The sequence below is a fragment of the Osmerus eperlanus genome, chromosome 11 (assembly GCF_963692335.1).
Source record: "Osmerus eperlanus chromosome 11, fOsmEpe2.1, whole genome shotgun sequence".
In the NCBI taxonomy this organism is placed as follows: domain Eukaryota; kingdom Metazoa; phylum Chordata; class Actinopteri; order Osmeriformes; family Osmeridae; genus Osmerus; species Osmerus eperlanus.
In genome coordinates, this window is record NC_085028.1 from 14,142,849 (window position 1) to 14,165,474 (window position 22,626).

Consider the following 22,626-nt stretch of genomic DNA (forward strand, 5'->3'; position numbering starts at 1 on the left):
AAACAAAATGATTCAAATGGGATATCTTCTTGTTAAATTATCATCCTAGAAAAATGGCTTTTCGAGTTAGTTTCGGTTGTAATATGAAAATCTGACAACAAAAAGTGTGACCAGAGGAATCTAACCCAAATGAGTTTTGCTTTGTTTTCCTTGTTAACTTACGTGTTTGGTTACAAACAAAACTGAACCACCTAATTCCTTCTTACACCAAAGTTCACCCAAGAAATTGAAAACTTTCACACGTCAACTCAGGGTACACCAATTAAGGCAGAATGCGCACCGTTTACTGGTGAAAGAAAAACAAACATACTGCTTACAAAAGGTACAGTGAGTGACCCTTATAAGGTATCCAATAAAAAGTAATTGTTTGTGTTTACTAATGTTATAACTTGATTACATAGTAACACTAGATGATTAAAAAAACATCTTACATTACAAACCTTAGAAGCGAAGGCCTTTTAAGACACACAGACCAGACACTCATTTCACATCAGCCACCTCAACATATTGCAGTATTTGAAAGAAAAGGCTGTTTGTTGTACAATTTGTCTTTGATATATCAACGTAGCACATTGTCTGGAACATATCTGCGTCTTTGGTTAAAACCGCAGATCTGCATTACACTGTTGGATTTGCAACGACAGAGATGTATGACAAAAACAACAGATAAATTACGATCAGCCCACTGAGGAAGATGAATCAGAAAACAAATTCTATTAGCCTGGTCTGGAAGCCTCTGTTACAGTGTGTCGACTCGGTGCTCCAACGCCATCACTATCGAGTCACAGTAAGACATAATAAGGTGTCAGAGGTGTCGGTCTCATTTCCTATACTCAATTCATCACCAAAAGACACCATAATCACTTTCTCAAGACACGTGTGGATAAAGTAATCTCATTTTGAATGACCAGTTTATCCACTTTCATAGTTATCTTAATAAAATCTCCCAAGAAGAAGCTCTGAGTTGTCACTTACCAGAAAGGTAATTCTTTACCGGAAAGAGAAAATACTAAAACTCATCTCTTTTTCTGTGCATCAGCATATGACATAGTTTCTTCTTTGATTTTTCAATTATATCAAAGAATGGTTTTACATCTAATTAAAAATAATTCAACTGCAAGTTAATCACTTGTTTCACCTCGTTTTGATTTTTATAATTTGTCAAAGTCTTACCGTGTACAATGTTATCATTGGGTTATTATTTTTATAAGAAGGCATAGAGAAGACTAGTTGTATTATTAGCTGACAATGGCCGGGTTTCCCAGATTCGTTAAGAAGCTCTTAACGCTATGAGCTTCTTAGGAGCGTTCTAAGAGCGTTATAAGAGCGTTCTAGAGCGTCCTTAGAACGCTCCTAAGAAGCTCTTAGCGTTAAGAGCTTCTTAACGAATCTGGGAAACCCTGCAAATGTCAGTTTATGGAATATTGAAATATGTACCCCTCCCTTGTGCAAACATATACCATGGTGGTAAGGGTAGGAGAGTTACAGGGAGCAGGTGGGCCTTTATGTTTATTGACATTGTGTGTTAACACAATGAGTTCCCATTGTGACTTGGTGTAGAATTATGTTAGGTTTTCACAAGATAACCTTCCCTTTATAAACATAGGAATTCACCTGATTTAAGTTTTATAATTTTTATGAATAATTCTTTCAAACTGAGGCCTTTCAAGCACAGTGAATGCATTGCTTCTGATATCCACTTTCCAAGCTTGCTGTCGTAATCATGATAGAATACCCAATGACTGTTCATGTAATTTTACCAACTGGTGCCCTTACATACTCACAAAAACTAATTAAGCTAGGTGTATCAGGTTGTACAACTTCCTGCTCACATAATGTTTTAAGGCCTCCAGAATCTGACACACAATTACTTTTCCTCTGGCCGGGGATGACATTGATGAAGCTGTGAGCAAAAACGAACAAAACAAAATAAGTAAAAAAAATAAGTAATATAAAAGATACCTGTGATTGGATTGAACCGCAACAAAAGTGTGCCTTTGATTCTGCTCCAAAAATTTGAGTGGTAATAAAATTAAAATGAATCAAATACAAGGAAAGACAAATTTGCCACAGCAGACTCGTGGTACAGAGCTTGCATATTTTGTTCCACCGAAGCATTTCTGAATACATTTGTCATCCAAAATATGAAACACAACCATAAAGTGGCCATGCTGCACTGTAAGCCACAGTAAGCCATTGTAAAGCATGTCTTATGTTGGCATGGACATACCTTGTGACTGAAAGCACTATGGGTAAGGGACCTCACTAATCCTCTTTTAAAAGTATTGCCTGTCTCCCCTTCAACCGCTGACAATCAATAACACAACGCCTACTCCGCTTGTCTCGAGATAGAGAGGGGACACACGAGCAACACATTACAGATATTCATCTACTTGGGAAACTGTTTATGGTTCCGATACGTCATTGATGGCAGACCCTTATAACGCATCGCTTTCGGCTGCATCTTCTCTGGATTAATGTGTGAGAGAGGTTTCCCAGTATGATAATTTATACAGCAAAATCCCTCGGAATATCTATTACCCTCCCTCTAATCCTAAAAGGAGTATTAGTGCTTTCCCTGTTTGTAAGTTTATCAGCCCATCTAGGGTATGTATTCCAGTGCTGTGTACACTGCTGCCCAGGGTGTTTTCTGCTGTTCATCAGAGGGGCTGTTTTCCCTATCGAGATAAGAAATTAAATCTGCAGGAGCAGAGGATGCTGGTTTGCTGCAGGGTGGTGGAGCTGAGGCTCTGATAATGGAGCGGAGTCCCACTGCGCAGGCTGGGAGGCAAACAGGCGTGGCGCCAGCCCAGCCCTGCCCTGCCCTGCCTATGTGAGGGGATAACAAATGCTGCCTAATAGCAGCACTGGAACGAGGAATGTGTCACTATGTGGAACTGCTGTATGTGTCTGTGTGGATGTGTGAATGTGTGTGTATGTCTACGTGTGTGTGTGTGTGTGTGTGTGTGTGTGTGTGTGTGTGTGTGCATAATGTCTTTATATAAACATTTCTTCTGAAGGGAACATGTTTTTTCAATGCAGGTATCCGCTGAACTACAGTCATGCATACTTTATCAAGAGAGGTTATTAAAATCGCTCATACAGTACAATCACATAGTTATGCATGGTTTTTCATAACCATGTGTATATCGTCTCCAGTGCAAGCCCATATTATGTGCTGTACTGTGTGTAAATAAGGAATTGTTTTTTAATAAAAGGGAGCACTTACCAGAATGTCTTCTCTTCTCAGCCTCTCAAAGTATTAGCTTCAAAGCAGCCTGTGGAAAACAACAGTCACACATGAGCGGAGCTAGTTCAGGCATGGTACTAGGGCAGCGCACGTCATCCGCTCATTACCACACCTGTGTTAGCCAGCACAAACCCATTGGGCCACGTCCGATAAGGCGGCATTAAAAGGCCGCGCGGATACGCACACACTCACCCCGGTTGCTGTATGATCTGTGCTGCTGCCACCCTCCACCGTCCCCTTCTCCCCCATGCTGTCTGTATGTTCTATCCACCAGGGGGATCATATCTCTATTGCTCCCTGCCTCATGTGTCATGTATGTATGTGTCGCATCGAGGAGGCAGGGAGTGCTTCCCTTAGATCATCCACTTCGCCAAAGTCAAACCTAGTATTTCCATGTCATGGTTATCAATAAATGCTCAAATCAAATACGTGAGTGTCTTGACTGAACATTTCATTTGAGGGAACAAACATCCCAGAGAGCAGACACCACCAATACTGTCAGGATCAGTAGAAGGGTTCGATTTAAAGTTCAATCTTTTATTCCATCCCAACCCCAATACAAATTACGTAGACATTTGATCTTCTGTGGAATCGAGTTTCTACAAAACCCTTCTCTGAATAAATATAAACAAATTTAAATAATTTAACATTTTACAAACTGAACCAATAGTGTTAGATCTCAGTAAATATATTAGTATCATATAAGACAGTTGGAAACCATACTTAAAAATCCTAAATATTTCATTCATAATCTTTTGAAACATCTATTTGTGAAAAACTCCTATAGTTTAACCTTTTTGCTGTTACTATCAAGAGAATCTGAACCCCGGCTGTCTTCAATGCCTGCCTTTCTACTGCATGGTTGAGAGGGATCCCGTAGCTCTCTAAGACCCATAATGAAGGTATTTGAGATAAAAAACAAGGACTTTTTCCTTTCTCACTTTCATATGGATAGTGATAGCACAGGCATCGCTCCCCAACTCCTTTATCACATTTAATTGGCAAAGCAGCAATCTTGATTATGATCTCAACAGTACTCTTATCAGCACCTGCCATAAAAATACCAGCCCTGTGTCCAATCATTACTGACTGACCAACCAAATCCTACCTCGGACTCATTCTAAAGACAGGAAATCAACCCGTCAATCAGACTAACTGTGACATTAGGCAGAGTCGAGGATGTCCTTCAGGCCTTCAGAAGCCGTCCATTATACCCACAAGGACAGTCTCCTGTCGTTCTTTATTTTGTATTTTTTTGATCATGTTTGCACCCTTCAATTCGACCAGATTGGAACTCATAAGATGGGCAGTCTTGTATGCTGAGTGTCCTGTTTCTCGTATCCACTGTCCAGGTCGAATTGCAATGCAGACAATCAACATGCTGGCCTATGAGGATGAAGACGTGTGCAGCAATTACAATACGGTAAAAAATAAATTATGAATGCCCATTTGCTAACATGAAACTGACCCAAGACAATGATGTGGCAAATTAAAGCATGCATGCATCATTTTACAGGAATATTCCACCCCCATCCATGAGCCCCCCAGCAACAAAAGCTTAAGAAATCAATTGATGTTCTGTTCACCAGAAGCATCTGTGGATTTCATGCCAACCGTAATCCTATATAAAAAGCATTTCACATGCACACCCTAATACATACTTTATACAACACATAGTTTGCTGAGATGTCAAGAGTCTTATGTAACAAAACATCAGACTATAGATGTTCATGGGTCTATTTGCAAAAATGGTGTTTAATGGTTTTGTAAATCTGCATTAGTATGGCTACACTGCTTCCAAGGCGTTTTACTCTTCCAGCTGTGGAACAAATCACAATGACCTTGGAAGAAACTGGAGAAGGGGGCTGGTACTGGGAGGAAAAGAACACCTTTAAAACACCTTACATCACCAAGAAAATACCACGAGTGCTTTGGTTCAAAACATCAGCTGTTACTCATCAGCACTCTAACGATGCTTGAATGTGTCTAATTTGGTGCTAACAAATGGGTGCTGAAAAGAAGACATGCACTTTCAGGCGATAAGTTGCACAGAAAATCTAATGTGCATAGGCTTAAATCTTACACCGAAACATTTTCTTTCCCTGCTGATAAGGCTTTACAAGGCTAATGATTAGTTTGCTTGCTATGACATCACATGGCTGGTAGTTCTGTTTACCTCATGGAACCCCAGCTTGTTTGGATTCCGAGCCCTCACGGGTAACTTTCGCCGCAATTCAGGACAGAAAGATAGTTACATTTACATTGAAATGTATGCATTTAGCAGACGCTTTTATCCAAAGCGACTTCCAAGAGAGAGCTTTACAAAAGTGCATAGGTCACTGATCATAACAACGAGATAGCCCCAAACATTGCGAGCAGCCAAAACATGAAGCATACATTGTGAAAAAACAAATAAGTACCAAAGGGAAGAATCATAACAGCATGTAGTTAAACAAGTTACAATGCAGTTAAACATAGTTGTGTTTCTTGTTCCACTGAAGCTTGAAGAGTATAGGTCCACTTTGTGTGCACAGGAAGCCTGGCAACAGTATCACCTGTACAGTATCTGTTCAAATATTGAAGGAAGGGCATGCCACTGGATAACCTATGGTGGTATTGAGGCGTATCGCCCCTCAACAGATATTTTTCTTCATCAACCGTACCCAACAGGGGAACCAGCATTGTCAATACTGTTGTTATCACTTCCTTGTCCAAACAAGTTCTAGAATTCTAAATGAAGAGATAGGAGACATGTTTCAGGCCATGTACACGTCAATGTGTGAAGAACCTCTGTAATCAACCCATCTGTCTTCCCAGCAACTCACTTGCCACAAGGCTAACACAAACATTAGAAGGGCAGCACCCATGGCCTGGACATGGCCCTCTATAATGAAAAGAACATATTTGATCTTGGCCTGTGGTGGCCTGGACTAGTCAGATAGAGAATGGAGGGAAGAGTCCAGACCAACCTATTGATCCCTATAAAATACCCCCTGAATCTATTGCTTTTATATGAAGCTTTAAATTCTCTCCTGGAGTAATAGTCATGGACTGTAAAACATGTATTCTCATTACTAAAACACCACAGAATTCAGAATTGCCGCTATAAATGCTCTGCACGTTAACCTGAAGGTCTGATCGCGGAATTACCGTTGTCTACTCCAATGGTCCTCATTTTGCTGCATCATTAAAAACAAAGGCAGTCGACCATGACATGGTTTTCATTAGATACCAGTCAGTGTGGTTGCAGCACAGCCTCCACTGGCTAGGTCTTAACTGGTAACATATGGCTTCGCTAGCATGCCTCCACAGTTGGCAGTCTGACAGTCCCCATAGCTCTGGGGTGGCCAATGTGACCTCCAGAGATACACCAGCTCCAGAGACAGACAAAAACCCCAGAGTAGACTACTGTGGTGGCATCCACTGTAGTCTGCCAAGGAGAATTCATAGCAGATATGCAGAGGATGAAGCATGAAAAGAAGGAACATGCAATGTGATACATGTATAATGTATCACCCCCCTGGTTTCTATTAATAAATGAGTCTTTGGTAAATAGATTATTGACATATTAATAGATTAATATATCTTCTTATTTAAAATAGTTAAATGTTCTCTGGGTAACCAAATAAACCATTAAGAACCGTTTTGCAATGAAAACCTTCAGACTGTTGCATATTTTAAGAGTCTGATGACTGCACTGGAGTGACTTGCCACTTGTTTAGACAGATGACACTGAGTGGTAAAAAATGCTGGCTTAGAATATCTGATCAAATAATGTATGCTCTAATAAATGTTCAGACTTTCTGGTTATTTAGAATAATAACAAATTAGTTGGATTTTGACCGAAATACTCTCCCATATACATCAGGCACTGAACCAAGTAAAATATGTAATTAGATGAATCACGGTCTCCTTGCACCCTATTGCCCCGCAAGGACACTTAGATCTCAAGATGCCGGCTATCTGGTGGTTCCCAAAATTAAGAAAAAAACAGCTGGAGGTAGGGCGTTCTCATATAGAGCGCCTCTTCTCTGGAATAAACTACCCGTCTCAATTAGGGAGTCTGATACTGTTTCGACGTTTAAAATTAGGTTAAAACGTTATTGTTTAGTCAATTCTACAACTATTAAAGGTAAGTATGTTACTAGTTGGAGGCAACGGGGGACGGGTTGTTTCCATCCTTATTCTTTAAGTATAACTTATTTTAGAGTTCTCTTCCCCTGGAACAGATTTCATGTTCCAAATGAGGGGGGCTGTCGCTGTCTTGGTGTGTGGGGTTGCATCAAATTCCCCTTTTTTGCTCTGTTAAATTGCTGCACCAGACCACACTTGACCGGTGGGGATCTCATTCTATTATGACTGTAACTGTTAGCTGCTCCTGGCATTCTCTAATCCCTGCTCTCCTCTCTCTGTCCCCCCCCACACACATCCCTTGTGGTGTGGGGGGTTTGAGTTGTCAGCACCTGCCTGGTCGTCGGTCAGCCAACGCTGGACCTGGTCGCGAGTCTCCCGGTCCTGTCCTACATCTATAAAGTTGAATAATGGATTTTGGTGTTTTAAAAACCCATCGACACTGTATGACTATGTTTAGCCTGTGTTCTGCTCCTCTCTCCCACCAACCGTCTCTGGAGGAGGGGATCCCTCTCTGAATTGCTCCTCCCAAGGTTTCTTCCATTTTTTTTCTCCTGTTGAGAGTTTTTTGGGAGTTTTTCCTTGTCTTCCTTGAGGGTTTAGGTTGGTTGAGGGGCAGTTCTATGGGCATATGTGAAGCCCTCTGTGACATGCTTGCGTGTAAAAAGGGCTATACAAATAAATTTGATTTGATTTGATTTTGATGATCACCCATTCATTCATTTGAATGATTACGCACTAGGAAAACACAAAACGCAGCGCCCTAGTGACTACAGAGGATGCCTAAGCTAAGCTTTATAACATGCAGACTGCACGTGTGTGTGAAAGAGTCTCCCTCGGTTCCTGATGAGTCAGTGTAGATGGTCTCCGCTGCTCATGATCTGATGCTCTGATAATGTGCTCTTTCCCCTCCCTTTCCCATGTGAGCTGCTGGCTCTGATGATGACCACGCTCCTATTTATACACTAAGCTGTGCTCAGCACATTTACGGGCACCACATAAATAATCAGTAGGTATGAAAGACAGTGTCCATGAAGGATAAGTTTGTTCTAACACAGCACTTCTTACCAACTTCCAAAACTCCCAGTGAGTCCTCCCTATTTACCCCTCTTTTTCAGTCGCTGTTCTCTCTCTCTCTCTCTCTCTCTCTCTCTCTCTCTCTCTCTCTCTCTCTCTCTCTCTCTCTCTCTCTCTCTCGCTCTCTCCATCTCTCTCTTTCTATCTTTCCATCTGTGTCTATCTCCTCTATAATGCACTGATATGCCGCAGCTAAGTCCTATGTCATAACAAAGTTAATGCTGGTTCTTAATGCAGGGGTAAACAAGTATAAGAAAGCAATAGAGGCTGCTACATCTGGCAGGCTACAGCAGTATTGATTATTCTGGAGTGCCTGGCTATGGTCTTTGAAACCAAGAAGAGGCACAAGTTACTTCCATTTCATGTCTGGTTCTGTTCCGTTTCGTCAAGCGACCTGAAGGATCAACCTTAATCTGGGATGCGTTTGGAAGATTTGATGGGACTGTGGTTTGGAAACTATTTCAGAGGTGCACTGGGATTATCCCCATACAGTGTCCTGGACATAATGTGATAGTAAAGGATGAAACCAAAAAAATTGAACAGATTCTGTCAAGATATCTTGAAAAGATAGTTTAGTAGAGAGAAAGAGCAAAGGACTGTGTCATATAACAGCACATTCAAAGTCCATAGCATACATTAAACACCCTAGTAAATCAATTTTTGGGAGAACTTTCCCAAACTTGTCATTGTCCTCCGAGGTTAGTCAGATTTACTTATTCATTCCAATGGCATATGCCCTGGAAACTACCATGACAGGAACTGGACAGGTTATAAACCAGTCATAGTCTCATTTCAGCCAAGACCCAGATTGTGGAAGAAGCACCATTGTTTGTTTAGCCTTTGAGATGCTCTCTGGTCTGTTTTGTGTATCCAATTATTTGCCTCAATATCTTCAGGCCCTGGACAAACACTGTGTGTGTGTAGAGGGAAGAGAAATGTTGAGGATCTTTCTCTCCCATATGCTATTATTAGTGCTGCAGTCAGCTGCCATTAAAACATTGGTTGTTGTTGTTGTTTAAAATATAGCATAGCATTGCATAAACCATTAAAATAACACCAAGGAAAACAGTCAATGGCCTTAGAATTCTCACCTTTCCCAGTGACAACGAAAGACTGCTATCTGAAGTGTCACTAAATAGTATAAGCATGCAAATACATTGCACCGTGAGTGTTCTTGTCAGCATATTGACATTCTAACAGATATCGGAAGGGATTATGTGACTTAAGCCTGCATGTTCTGCATGCCTGGAGAAGTGTTCTACTTGGATTGGAGGGAGATCTCACAGTGCCAGACAGCTCTGTCTGAATACGACAGTCCTCCCTCGCAGATAATCCCATGAAAAAGACAACTCTTTAATGCCTAACGTCCTTAGCACAGATTTCTGTGTAGAATGAATAACAGTTAGTTACCATGAATGCTCAAATTCCGTAATGGCTCTGAGCATCCTATATGCTTGTGACCGAAAATGTGTCATAAAACACAAAGATAAAATCTAACATGACTGCAAAAAAAACAATCACAGATAAGGTGACCTGTTTCACACAGACAAAAAACACAGATTATGGTGAAAGCTTTGAAGCTCCAAAACAACTGAGGCTTCTGTTTGAACCAGCTAGTGGCTCCTGTGGCTGTAATATTTATGGATGTGGCCTGTTATGTAGTTTCCAATGGTTAGTAAGGGAGTCAGGTGGCTGAGCGGTGAGGGAATCGGGCTAGTTATCCGAAGGTTGCCAGTTCGATTCCCGGTCATGCCAACTGACGTTGTGTCCTTGGGCAAGGCACTTCACCCTACTTGCCTCGGGGGAATGTCCCTGTACTTACTGTAAGTCGCTCTAATGTAAATGTAGTAAGGGTCACCGAAGCTAGTGATTATGGAGTGCATGTATGTTATCAACAGATGCTAGGGTTGGTTCCAGAAATATGTCAAACTGTATTTTGCTTAACACTCTCAGTGGCGTCCCACTGCTTACTTTGCTGTACAGCACCTTCAAGTCATCTTGGAACTACCTTTGGGTTTGATTCGACTGATACAACCCTGTGCTTATAACCACGGTTCCACTACAAGAGCAGATTTTCATTAAGATAGAAGCAGACTCCCTGAGGTGCTGTCGCCTACACAAGAGTCTCTTCACATTCTGAACACCCGAAATACCCGAATATTTTTACCCATGAAGAATTTTTACTTAATGGACACAAGTTGAGATACTGAAATCTTCGGCACTGACTTCCCAATTGAAATAAATGTAAGGACTTAGGGAAGCAGGCCTTCACACATCTCCTCCAGGCTAGATAAACACAATAGCTGATGACTCATAATTCAACCTGCTTGAGTATATTTGAATGCTGCAGTCATACGGGCAACAGACTCCAACTCACAGCTAAGATAATGGAGACCCATGACTCAGCTAGCTAATGGAGGTCTCTATACTGCTGTACTTACAGCAGTCTCTATTCTCCGAGCAATACAGCTTTTGTCCGATTAAACGTTGCAGATTACCTATAGCTCACAGAGCTGTTATCCACCCGTGATATGGCGCAGTGGTGGAGCTGCAGCCCTCTCTCTTCATTACCTCCTCTCCTCCTCAGAGCGGCAACATGAGAGGGATGTAACACGTAGCTGTGGATTCAGCTGCTCGTTCATCCATGTCTGAGGGCCCGGGTCTGTTTCTGCTCAACCCCCTCAGACCCAATCACAGAGTCACATCTAATGTAGATGGATTCTATAGTATAAAGCAATACAAATATTTTCCATCAACAAAACGAAAGACCAAAGTCTATGTGATCTTGGTCTGATATTGAATGATAAATACCCGCTCCTGGTCTTTGTGTAATTGGTACTTAGATCAGTATCTTCCCCCAGCAATGACTAAATATAAAACTGAGAGAATTGTCTTTATAGAAAAAGAAGTGTTTAATTCCCATGATGAATGTTTCCACCATGATATATTAACAGCATATATAGAGTGTATTGTAAGAATCAATTCTTTTTGGTTAATGACCGGTTAGCTACAGTCAAATGCATCCCCCTGCTAGTGATAACAAACAACACCTTTATTTTCAGTGATGCAACACATAATCTCTGTATTCTCTGTAAAGGCATTTTCATGCTTTTGACCAAAGCGACCAGACAAGCAGGGATATATAGAGAAAAGGGACGGTTGATTGTTAATGGCCCTCGGAGGAATGAGAGAGACAGCAATGAAAAAGCTTTGTAATGTCCCTGTTGCACCATGAGAGCGAGGCGGACAAAGGTGAAAGGATTTCTAGTCTGTCAAGGTCAATTGTTCCACATTGATTCGATTATGAGGGGTAAAAGAGCTTGACAATAAGCTACCTTAGTAACTGGCAATCACAAATTACAAATAGGACAGTAGCACAACTGTCTGAGAAAACAGACAAATATAAGCCGAAGCATTTGACTTTTGTAATATGAATTTCATTATATGAAGGAGAAAATCTGTTTCCTTTAAATCCTGTAAGCGCCAGGACCCACTAACGATACGTTCAAAGACTGTTACATAGGTCGTCCGGTTGGTTGCCATGAATTTCTGTCTTGCTACATCTCTCAATTAGCGCAACGCAAAAGCAGTCCATCTAACACGTACAACAAATAATATCCTTCGTAGTAGCTATTTGCATTAACGCAGGCAGCAGAGCGAGCTGTGAGGTAGACAAAGAGGGAGAGACACAGGGTTATTTGTCATTACGCTGTCATCATTTCCATTTGGGTGATAGACTGTGCTAACTATGAAACCCCAGCCAGGCTTCATCCCTTCTGGGAATAAACAGTGAAAGGAGACTCAGCACATTGAGTTCAAAGCCGGGTCTCAGATTGTAGTCATTGCAGTTAATCCCATCACGGGAACACACACTGTAAGGAGCCAGGGTGGGAAGATAGGATATGCATATACTTGGAGAATGGGATCAGTAAGGAAATCCAGCCAGCCGAGCAGAACAGGAGGTGTGTGAGGCGAGCTCAGAGGTTAATGGATTAAGCAGAGAACCAAGCTCCCTCTCATTAACCTGGCACCATTGTAGAGGGGCTGGCCCCTTGCGCCCCAGGGCTCAGGCCGTGTGCCTCTGTCCTCAACCATAACAGCGGGGCCCCGGGCCTGGCCACGGGGCCACCAGACAGCCCCCTGGAGGCCCTGCCTATCCATCTGTGAAAGGCAGATGATGGGGGGACTTGGACTCGCGCAGCATGCCGGCCCCGTGACTCACAGACGGATACCAGATCTGGCAGGATTTGTCACCATAATGGAAATGGTGTGTGTGTGTGTGTGTGTGGTGGTGCTGGTGGTGGGACTGTGTCACTGGCTTGCAGAGACTCCGGGTGGGTGGAGGAGAGCGGAAGAGGTGGTTTGACAAGTGCGTGATGCATGCTCCTGTGACGGCAGCAGGCATCAGAGAGCAGTGGGCTGTCAGAGATTGATAACCCAGACAGCAAGCATCTACCATGGCCCCTGTCACCAGGCACAGTTCAATGAGGCTCTTTACAAGACTTTTCAGATGTACCGTAGACTCGGATCAAATGCTGGCATTAGCTAAATGCTTTTTTCATCAAAGGAACATTCCCAATCTAAAGAATTCTTCATCATACGTTCATCGTTAGCTTTTCCAAACGTTTCATCCTGCAACAAATATTGAAATATCGAATTGAAAACACATTTAATTGTATTTTTCCACCTTCCAACAAATAAAGACTACAGATCAAAAACAGCTCATAAAGTAATTGAGAGCTATTTTTGACATCCTTGCTCCTTATATAATGGAACCAGGGGCCTCATTACGTTGACAGGAGGCTGTCAGGGAAACAGCCCTGGAGCTTGTCACATCCTCCTAACAACAGCATCCACCCTGAGATGGCTCTCAGAGAGGGAATACAACCGCAAATACAACCATGACCCACCACACAAACCACTGTTTACAGGATGAGTTGGAACTGGGCGAAATTATCTGGCTGTAATATGGTGCTGAGAAACTGTCTTAGTGACCTGTGCATTCAACTGAACCGCCTGTGGAGGGAATTTATCAGGCTTAATTTACTCTCTGGCTGGGTTGCTGTTTGAGCTTATGCTCCAATATAAGTGACTATGGGACTTAAACCTGAAAAGACTCGACGCTTAATAAATCCAACCACTCCTACAAAAGGATGTTTTTTTCCAGACTTAAAACATCCTACTCACTAGCGCTAAAACCTCTGGAAATCTGCCAGCTTTGACAATATTGTGCGTTTTGTTGATGCTTTTATTGCTCATAGCTAAGGGCAAACTTCCTCACCCACATCTTCAACACACCTACCTTCTCACAAAGCTTCACCTCCATAGACTAGCTCCTTGGTGTCATTATACAATGCAAGTGCATGCAGGTGTTATTTTCAATAACTGAATGAGACAGTAATTATAAATCGTCTTGATTTTGCTATTATTTTTTAGACAACAAGCAAAAGTGGAATTCTATCCTGACATAAATCAGCAGGACACGCCAGAAAACATTCACTCATGTTTTAATATTGTTATAATCTACAGTGTTGGGTTAATAAACAATGTCTGCCAAGTGTTTTCTCTTTTGAACTACCCTAGGAGATAAAACTTTCAGACAGGTGTTTTGAGGGAGTGAGTGTCACTATAATATTCTATACGCCAACATCTCTGGAGATGACTTGTCTTGACAGTCTCTCTTTGAATTTATATCCTGTCTACGGAGTCTTCCCTGTCTGATGAAAATAAAAGAGATCGACTTGGCATCTGTCTGCGACAGAATCAAGATTCTATGCCACGTTCCGACACCGGTTTTAAAACACATGGGACTACTTGGTGTCTCGGAAGGAAACGTTCACGGTCCCTGCCAGTTTCAGCATTTGAAATGTGTACCTGATTTCACAGCTGCGCCCATACCTCAAAATGAAAGTCTAATCAGTGAATTGTGTCATTGTTTATGAAGGACTAAGGAAACAGGCTACAAACAGAAGAGCATGTCAATAGGTGTTTTGTTTTTTTTCTTACGGTAATTTGATCAAAACTAACAAACATATAAAAATCGTTCTATGTCAGGCTTGTTTTTGGCTATCCTATAGGTACACTACATGAAAGTAGTTTAGGCTATAACAAGCAACCTTTTAACACAGAAGCAGTCTTCAGTTCACAATTTAATTAGTTTAGGCCGTGAACATGAACAATCTTACATTCTTAGTCAGCCATTTTGGTCCAATGGAATTGTGTCTCAAAGCACCCTTTTCCAAATCCTAGTCTACACCAACTTTATCACTCTTCAGGAGCTGCGTTGTTCCAACTGCAATTACGATGTGCGGTGTTCAAGGTCTTTAGACCATGTCCGTATCAAAGCATACCCAGTTAGTCCCTCAGCCAGTTAAACACACTAATTTACATGCAGCTGAGGTCAGGCTATTTCTTGCGTCACGGTGAGAGAATGGAATTGTGACTTTCGTACTCACCGATGTCCCAGTTGTCTGTGACAGTCACCAGAGCCCGATGGGGAAACTACCACATGTTTTAGAAGATCCGAGAGTTCTGTCTCTCTACACACTTTTAATTAACGACAGAAGAAACTGGATGGGTTTAGAGGAAGAGGAATGAGCGGGGGGCTAAATACAATCAACATAAATATTCTGTAAAAGAGTTCTGAATTCTGTCTGAGGAGCGCTGATTAACAGCATCTCTGCAGTCCGGAGGTGGTTTTATTCTCAGTCCTGCTGCTCTGGCCTCAGCCCCAAACTCCCCACTAGTAGATTACTCTGCAACAAATTCACTTCTTGTAAATCACTCGCTGACTTTATTTTCTAGGAATCTCCTGGACAAGTCAAAGAGGATTCATGGAACAACAGCATGTCCACTTAATTAAAGGATGCTACTTCATTGGTAGAAAAGCTTTTTTGAAAGTTGTATTACTGGTTTATTACAAGATGCTGTACCTTACTGGAACAATGGCCAAGCCCAGCAATACAACACTGCCTATGTAGAAGCTCTCTAATGAGTTTGGGTCATAATTGTAAATGTGTATGTCAACAGTCCTGTGATAACTTGTTTCTACATGTTTCTATTAAATGTTTCATCATGACTGGTTAACGTGAGCCTGTTGTCTCAATCTGTTCAGTGTAAACAATAAGATAGGGAATTCACGACATTATCCTTTTTTTCCAAGCGATGAGACTTAGTTGTATGCTCAGTGATGGGATATGTTGCCCCACTTTCAGTCCCAGACCCTTGGGGACGGTCTTCACTGCACCCGCCTGCCTGGTGGAAAACAGCGAACTAGGCCTTGCGAACAACTGCACTAAATACAGGCTCACTGTTACCATAGAAACCAGCTTTGGCGCATCTCTGACTAGGTCCACACTGTATTTCATTTTGCACTTGACCCAGAAAAAAAACGAAGGTGGAGCCCAGCAGCCTGGCAGTCAAAACATCAGTACCAAGGAGATAGAGAGAGACAGAGAGAGAGAGAGAGAGAAAGAGAGAGAGAGAGAGAGAGAGAGAGAGAGGGAGAGAGAGAGAGAGAGAGAGAGAGGGAGGGAGAGAGAGAGAGAGAGAGAGAGAGAGAGAGAGAGAGAGAGAGAGAGAGAGAGAGAGAGAGAGAGAGAGAGAGAGAGAGAGAGAGAGAGAGAGAGAGAGAGAGAGAGAGAGAAAAAGAAGGGCGTTGATGAGAGAATAGATGCCTACCAAAGAGACAAATTACACAGAGGTGTGAGTATGGAGGGAGAGAGGTGTCAGCGAGCAGGCAGGAAGGCGTGCCAATGATGCCTCAAGCTGAATGAATTTACGGGGGCTACAAAACCAAGTTCTACTGAAGGGCTACCACTGACTAGGTCTGGATAGCACATAATCCCATCAGAGATATACTGGACTAAGATTGGTCCTGATGCAGAGAACCTTCTGTGTCAATAATGAAACCACCAGTACACTATCAAAGAAACGTGTTACACACTTTTGTAAGTTAAACAATTGCAGTGCACTGACCTTCCGAGCGGTGAATGGGACTGCACCCGACTACATCAAGTCTCTCCTCCAGCCTTACACCCCCCCCCCCCCCCCCCCCCCCGCCACCTACGGTCTTCTTCTGACAACCGTCTGGTGGACCCACCGCTCAAGAGCGCCCGCTCCCAACACAAGCTCTTCTCCTGTCTGGCCCCCCAATGGTGGAATCAACTCCCCACCTCCATCAGGGACACTGACTGTCTCCCCACCTTCAAGAAAAGGCTCAAGACGCACTTGTTCCGGGAGTTAGTTTCCTCCAGGATCACAATGACTCCTATTGAGAGACTTGTTGCTCTTGTTGGTTAGTTGTAGTAGTTTCAAATTCTTGTACTCGCTGTGAAATATTTTTACTGTTGATTGTTTTTTCTACAGGTACACTCTTGCACTCTTGTGGGGAGTTTCATGTTGTTCAATTGTAACTTGTTTAACTGCATGCTCTTATGGTTCTTCCCTTTGGCACTTATTTGGTTTTCCACAATGTATGCTTCATGTTTTGGCTGCTCGCAATGTTTGGGGCTATCTCGTTGTTATGATCAGTGACCTATGCTCTTTTGTAAAGCTCTCTCTTGGAAGTCGCTTTGGATAAAAGCGTCTGCTAAATGCATAAATGTAAATGTAATGTAATGCAGTGCAACTACAATGAAATCTGTAATGTAGTGATTGACTGTATAATGTATATCACAATTGTCTGCATAGCAGGCCCAAATTTGCAATTTTCCTCATGCTTGCAAAAATTACTTCAAGATGAATGATTGAGTTTCGCAATGATCACAATTACCCTTAATATATACAGTATGACATTTTAGTTGATGAGAAGAGTGGTTTGATGACCTCAATATTCCTTCGGGAAGTAGCCATTGTTTCACTCTGTCACTCCGTATCCAGTATGCAGTTACCTGGCAACTGCACAGTGCAATCTATGACTCCTGAGATAAAGAATGTATTTTAAATGTAATATCTAATCTAATATATATTGTAGTGTCCATTATTGATGTAGAGACAACTTTATGTAATCAAATGCAACAACAGCATGGCATTTGGCCCGATTATTGTTAAATCATATCATAGCACTAAATGCTTACAGCCCAAAAGATTAGAGTTAATCTGGTGGCATGAGCAGTTTATGCTTTAAATTCACTATTTTAATGGTAGGTTATAGGATGTTCCTACAAAAGAATTACCAGATTGTACTAACACAGTTTGTATTACTCAATACACGGTTTTGAGCCCATCACTGAGGAACACAAGGAAAGACCCCAGTACTCTGCTAATGTGGACTACTGTACTCTACCAGTCCATCTGGATTTGGCTTCTCTTTTCAGATGGATTGCAAAACAGTTGCAGGAATGTTTAAAAAAACTATGTCAAAAATGACATCTTTCATCCTTTACCACAGACCCAATTCATTGGAAATCCTCTTCCACACCCACAATCTTTGCCTTCGGTTTAAGATATGAGTAGTACTAATATATAAATTCACTTGACTAGAGATTTATTACGGAATTATGTAATGCCGGAGTAGAGGGTGTTGAAAATAAACTGACTGAAGAAAAAGCGATTTAAAGTATACATGTTGTTATGAACAAATGCCCAAATTAGCTGAAAATTGAAGGCGCGAGGACAACCATATCCTCATTTAATCATTACCTCTCGGCTTCAAACTCCTGATTGAGGAGACATCCTTCCTCAACACACAATGAATACTTCTGATAGTTTGAATGTAGTGATTCAATTTCAGTTGTTGTAACCCCTGTAACATCGTCTGGTGTAATGACAGCCCTGTGAAATAAGATAAACGGCTGTTTTGTGAGCAGATCAGTCATTCAGAAGGATCTGCAAATGCGAGGGGCTATGTGGACTAATTTGGGTCAGGGGATTATTGTGTGTGTTCATGTTTTTAAGCGAGGCATATAGTTAGAGGCCTTTTGAAATGGCACGGTAAGCCTGCATCCAAACACAGAAACAATGCATATGCTTTTATTTGGTATGAAGCACAAGCTTATCATTTGGATGCACGATAACTTGGGCCTAATCTCATTCTTTCCACGCTTCTTAAGCACCTTTTTCCGCTGCGGTGAAGAAGCGCTCTGCATTCTTTAAAATTCCACATCTGAAACCCCCTGTGCACTTTTCTTCTCCAGACATGTTATTTTGGGAAATGTTATATTCAGATACATATGCCTTTCCATTTTAAATACCCTGGTTTTGAATCATGCAATGAATGATTTTAGCCTGAATTATACTCAAGCAAAAATGCTATGACAATATGTGTCCCTTGCTATGTGCCAATAATCTATACGGAGAGAACATAGAAAAAGACTAAAATAATAGCTGTCAACCCCTGCCGTTCCCTGACCCAAGCAATGTCAATAGTGGTAAGACTGATCAGCTGCAGGAATGTCTCCAGTATTCTCTGTGGCATGAATCTAGTATAGATACTGTATGAACGGGTTTCTTAGATGAAGGTTTTTCTTCCTTCCTTGGTCTCCGATGTGTGGCATATGAGCTCCCAGCAGACATCATTAGCATGGCTGATTAACTGTCCAGGTTAAGTGTCCTGCACTTGAGGGCATAACGACAGTATCTGCCACTGTGAAGGTTTCCACCTTCACCAAGCAGCTTTTTTGCAAAGCGGTCCTTTCTCCCAATCAGCGAACCGGCAGGAGGTCCACTCTGGTATAAGTGACACATACAGTACCACCAAAATGACTCTGTTTGTCCTTACGAGGAGGAAGAGGAGACGAAGGATGCATAAGCCAATCACTCGAGGGATGGGAGAGAGAGAAAGTGTCACAACACTGCCTGTGGGAAAAAGTGAGTCATCTCATCTGGATTAACACGAACCCATCTCACATTCAAAATTAATGAGAGGAAGAAAAAAGAGAGAGGGGGGAGAGGTGGAAATAGTCCCATTTCCATTAATGCAACTTAAAGAAAATCAATTTTGAAGCCCAAGTTCAAAGACATTGCAATCAGTGGTTGATGGTGACTTTAAATGAGTCTCCACTGGGAATTTCTGTTCACGAGAACAGTGTAGATTCTTCCGGTTAAGGCTCTCTCAAAGGTATTTAACACTCCGCTCCTTCGACAGATGGCAGTTTCCTCTAGTTAACGTAGGCTCTGCAGTATTCATGAGGTTATCTTAGGCCTAATAATTAACATCCAGTTTGATGACACAAAGTCTGATGTCTTGCCTCACAGCAATACGGCGCAAATGACAAAGGGGTCAAAGGTTGTATACTGTAAAAGCAATTTAGTCTTTAAGACCTTCACTCTCCAGAACTCTTTTGGGTATCAAAAATCCCTAAGTGCAGTACATTTAGACTTTGAAAGGGCTTCACTTCAGTCCGTTTTTTTTTCCCCCTTTCAAAATAAATAAACAAATGCACAGCAGAGAGTTGACTCCATCCAAGCGTTGAAGACAACACAATCTTTACAAGAGCAGAGGACACTCACCACTGGATGTTTTGTGTTTGAGGGTGACTCCAAGTGCAACAGTAGGTTCAGGGTTAGGTCACACACAACCCAAGACCAACTTCAGAACACTATTTTCCTCCCCCAGATCCCTCTCCACCTGCTGTTCAATTGATTGTCCATTTCCGCTGAGAGAAGATGAGATGTCACACTAGCATTGACCGAGCAGTGCTATGGTCTTGAGCCTGGATGTCTTGAGAGCTTGTGGATCCTCTGCTGTTTGGGAAATGGAAGTGTGGTTCGCCCAGCAGTCCACTGTCGCTTGGAGATGTCTGAGTGATAGATTCCTTCATGTCTGTGTCCAACGCGCTCACAGCAACACCAGGGTGATGAATATATTACACCAGGACAAGTCATTAGTTGAATGTCATCTGCTGACTGTGTACTGATAGGGCCTTGACTTTTAACCACTACTCGCTATATGAAACGAGACCTTTCGCTACACTCATGTCATCCACACTATAATTTAATAGTGTGCAATAATGACGTGCCATATTTTGATTGATAGAGAATTCCCTTGAAAAATCACATGAAATTAACCGGTGAAACTGAATCAGTTTTCCTTCATCTTGTAACCTGCTAAGGAGACTATTTCAATGTAGACTCATGCACAATGAATACAGTTGTTAGATCTTTCCTTAATGTTTTCTGATTATTTTTTTCATATACATGTGGCTTCCATTTGTGTCTCAATGGTTCAAAAGATATTGCACCATTGTCTGAATAAAAATTACATATTTTTTAAGGCCTTTTGTAAGGCCTGTGATTGCCTCATGGTTGGTAGGCTATGTGCACAAGGTGATGGGGGGGGGGCAAATCCAGATCTTTGCGCAAATAAATATTTGTCACTGCTGGTGAAGGATCTTAGCACTCTCTGCATGCTAATTCACACAGACCCTGTCCTTCAGAACCATGTGATTAATAATGGATGCAGTGGCACTTCATGCCTGTGTCTGGGGCGAGCTATAAAACACTGAACACACAGCACTGGATCGGCAAGCTCAAACGATCGTCTTTATCCAACGATTTAAAATGTAAAGAAGGTGTTCAGCTTTCCTGGGGAAAGAAAGCGAGTTCAATGTTATATTTCTCTTCACCGGAGATGCTGAAACAAAATACAGGAAGTCAGTGAAATCTGATCATGTATTCAAGCGTGTGCCATAGATGCACACCAGCATCAAAACTATTTGCAGCAGACATGCCTTTTCAAAACCCCCTAGCTTCCTCGAGAGGAGAGGATCCACAAAGGCAGTCGATGAAAATATGAGAATCACCTGCTCGTCAGTGAACATCCTTACTGTAATTTAAAGGTCCTTTCCAAACGAATAAATCAGCACCAGTCTCATGGAATAACGCAGAGCTACATTCTGACTGTGTCAAAGCTCACACAACAAAAGGATTTCTCACATTATTGTCAGCCTGCTGCATACAAAATTAAAGACCAGTCTAAATCAGAGGCTGAAACGCAGCTAAAACTTTCTCCTGCAAGCTTATCTTTAATGCATATTCCTAAACAGATACGTCTTGGCCCTGGTTCACATTTAGATGCAAACATCCACTCTGACAGCACCATCTGCGTCCTTCCCCACTTCAGAAACATCTTCATACGTGGTCTGTGGGCAGCCGTGAGACACAATGCTGAACACGTAAACCTCAAAGTAATGTCCAAAGGGAAAGTGAATGGTTAACATGTAAATACTGCATGTTGTGTGCACTGCGCTTACAATGAATAAATTAGCCAGCTACAGACACATTAGCTAGAGGCTTTCTCCCAAACCTAAACACTTAAGCAAAGAAAACCAAACAGGAAAACAAACAAGTCGCATCTCGCAAATTAAACAGAAGAGCGCATCACCAAATGTCATCATGGCGTTTCTTGTGTCAGTGAACTGTGTGAGGCGCTTTCGATGCAAGATCAAAGTTGTCAAAGCAACTTATGCTTGAACATGACAGTCATTTTTTAAATCCTGTTCTGAAAGAGGACAGGTACATCATGCTTGCTCTACTCAAAAGCCCTAATATGATAAAAGCACCAGTAACCTATTGATTCCATAGGGAGATTATGACCTACAGTATGATGTGACATTGCAAGTGTAGACCGAAAAGGGGACCACCTTATCGTCCAAGTCAGTGAGACTCAGGACCACAATTGGACACAGTTGGCTACACAGAAGACAAACACAAACCAGAGGGATAGGATCCGCCAGACCCCCCCCCCCCCCCCCCCCCCACACACACACACACACACACACACCCCAACCCTCCGTGACCAGGCACTCAACACACAAGCCAAGTTGATTTACTGACAAAAACAAGGGCACCTTCTGTCCGAGTCAATGCTGGTGCGCAACACAGCTTCAACTGTTTTTTTTGGTTGCTCTCAAATGGTGTCCATCTTTCAAAGGTAATGGCTTGGAAAATCTAGATGTCTTTAAAAGGCAGAGAGGGGTTACACTCAAATGTGGCCACTCAACAAATCTCCACCTACTGACATTTCAATTTAGGTAAACTGACTGAAGAGGTCACCCTATCTTTGACACTTTCAAGCATTTTCAGTGTCAACAGTGGGGCTAGATGATTCATATTGCATGTCTCAATGTTTTGTGCAGATTTCAGGAATTTGCTACCAAACACAATAAAACATTGAGTATGTTTAGTCCCACAAACCACCTAAACAGTCTGTCAATAACATGTCTACA

The 22,626-nt window shown here is 42.0% G+C and overlaps 1 protein-coding gene across 1 annotated transcript in view; it reads right to left on the minus strand.

Moving 5' to 3' along the window:
• The window catches only part of lrfn1 (leucine rich repeat and fibronectin type III domain containing 1), a 64,369-nt gene that overhangs the window by 29,125 nt on the left and 12,618 nt on the right, over positions 1–22,626 (minus strand). The window contains exon 2 of the mRNA XM_062473037.1: positions 3,230–3,278. The gene's annotated coding sequence lies outside the window, so the exon portion shown is untranslated. The remainder of the gene's footprint in view (positions 1–3,229; positions 3,279–22,626) is intronic.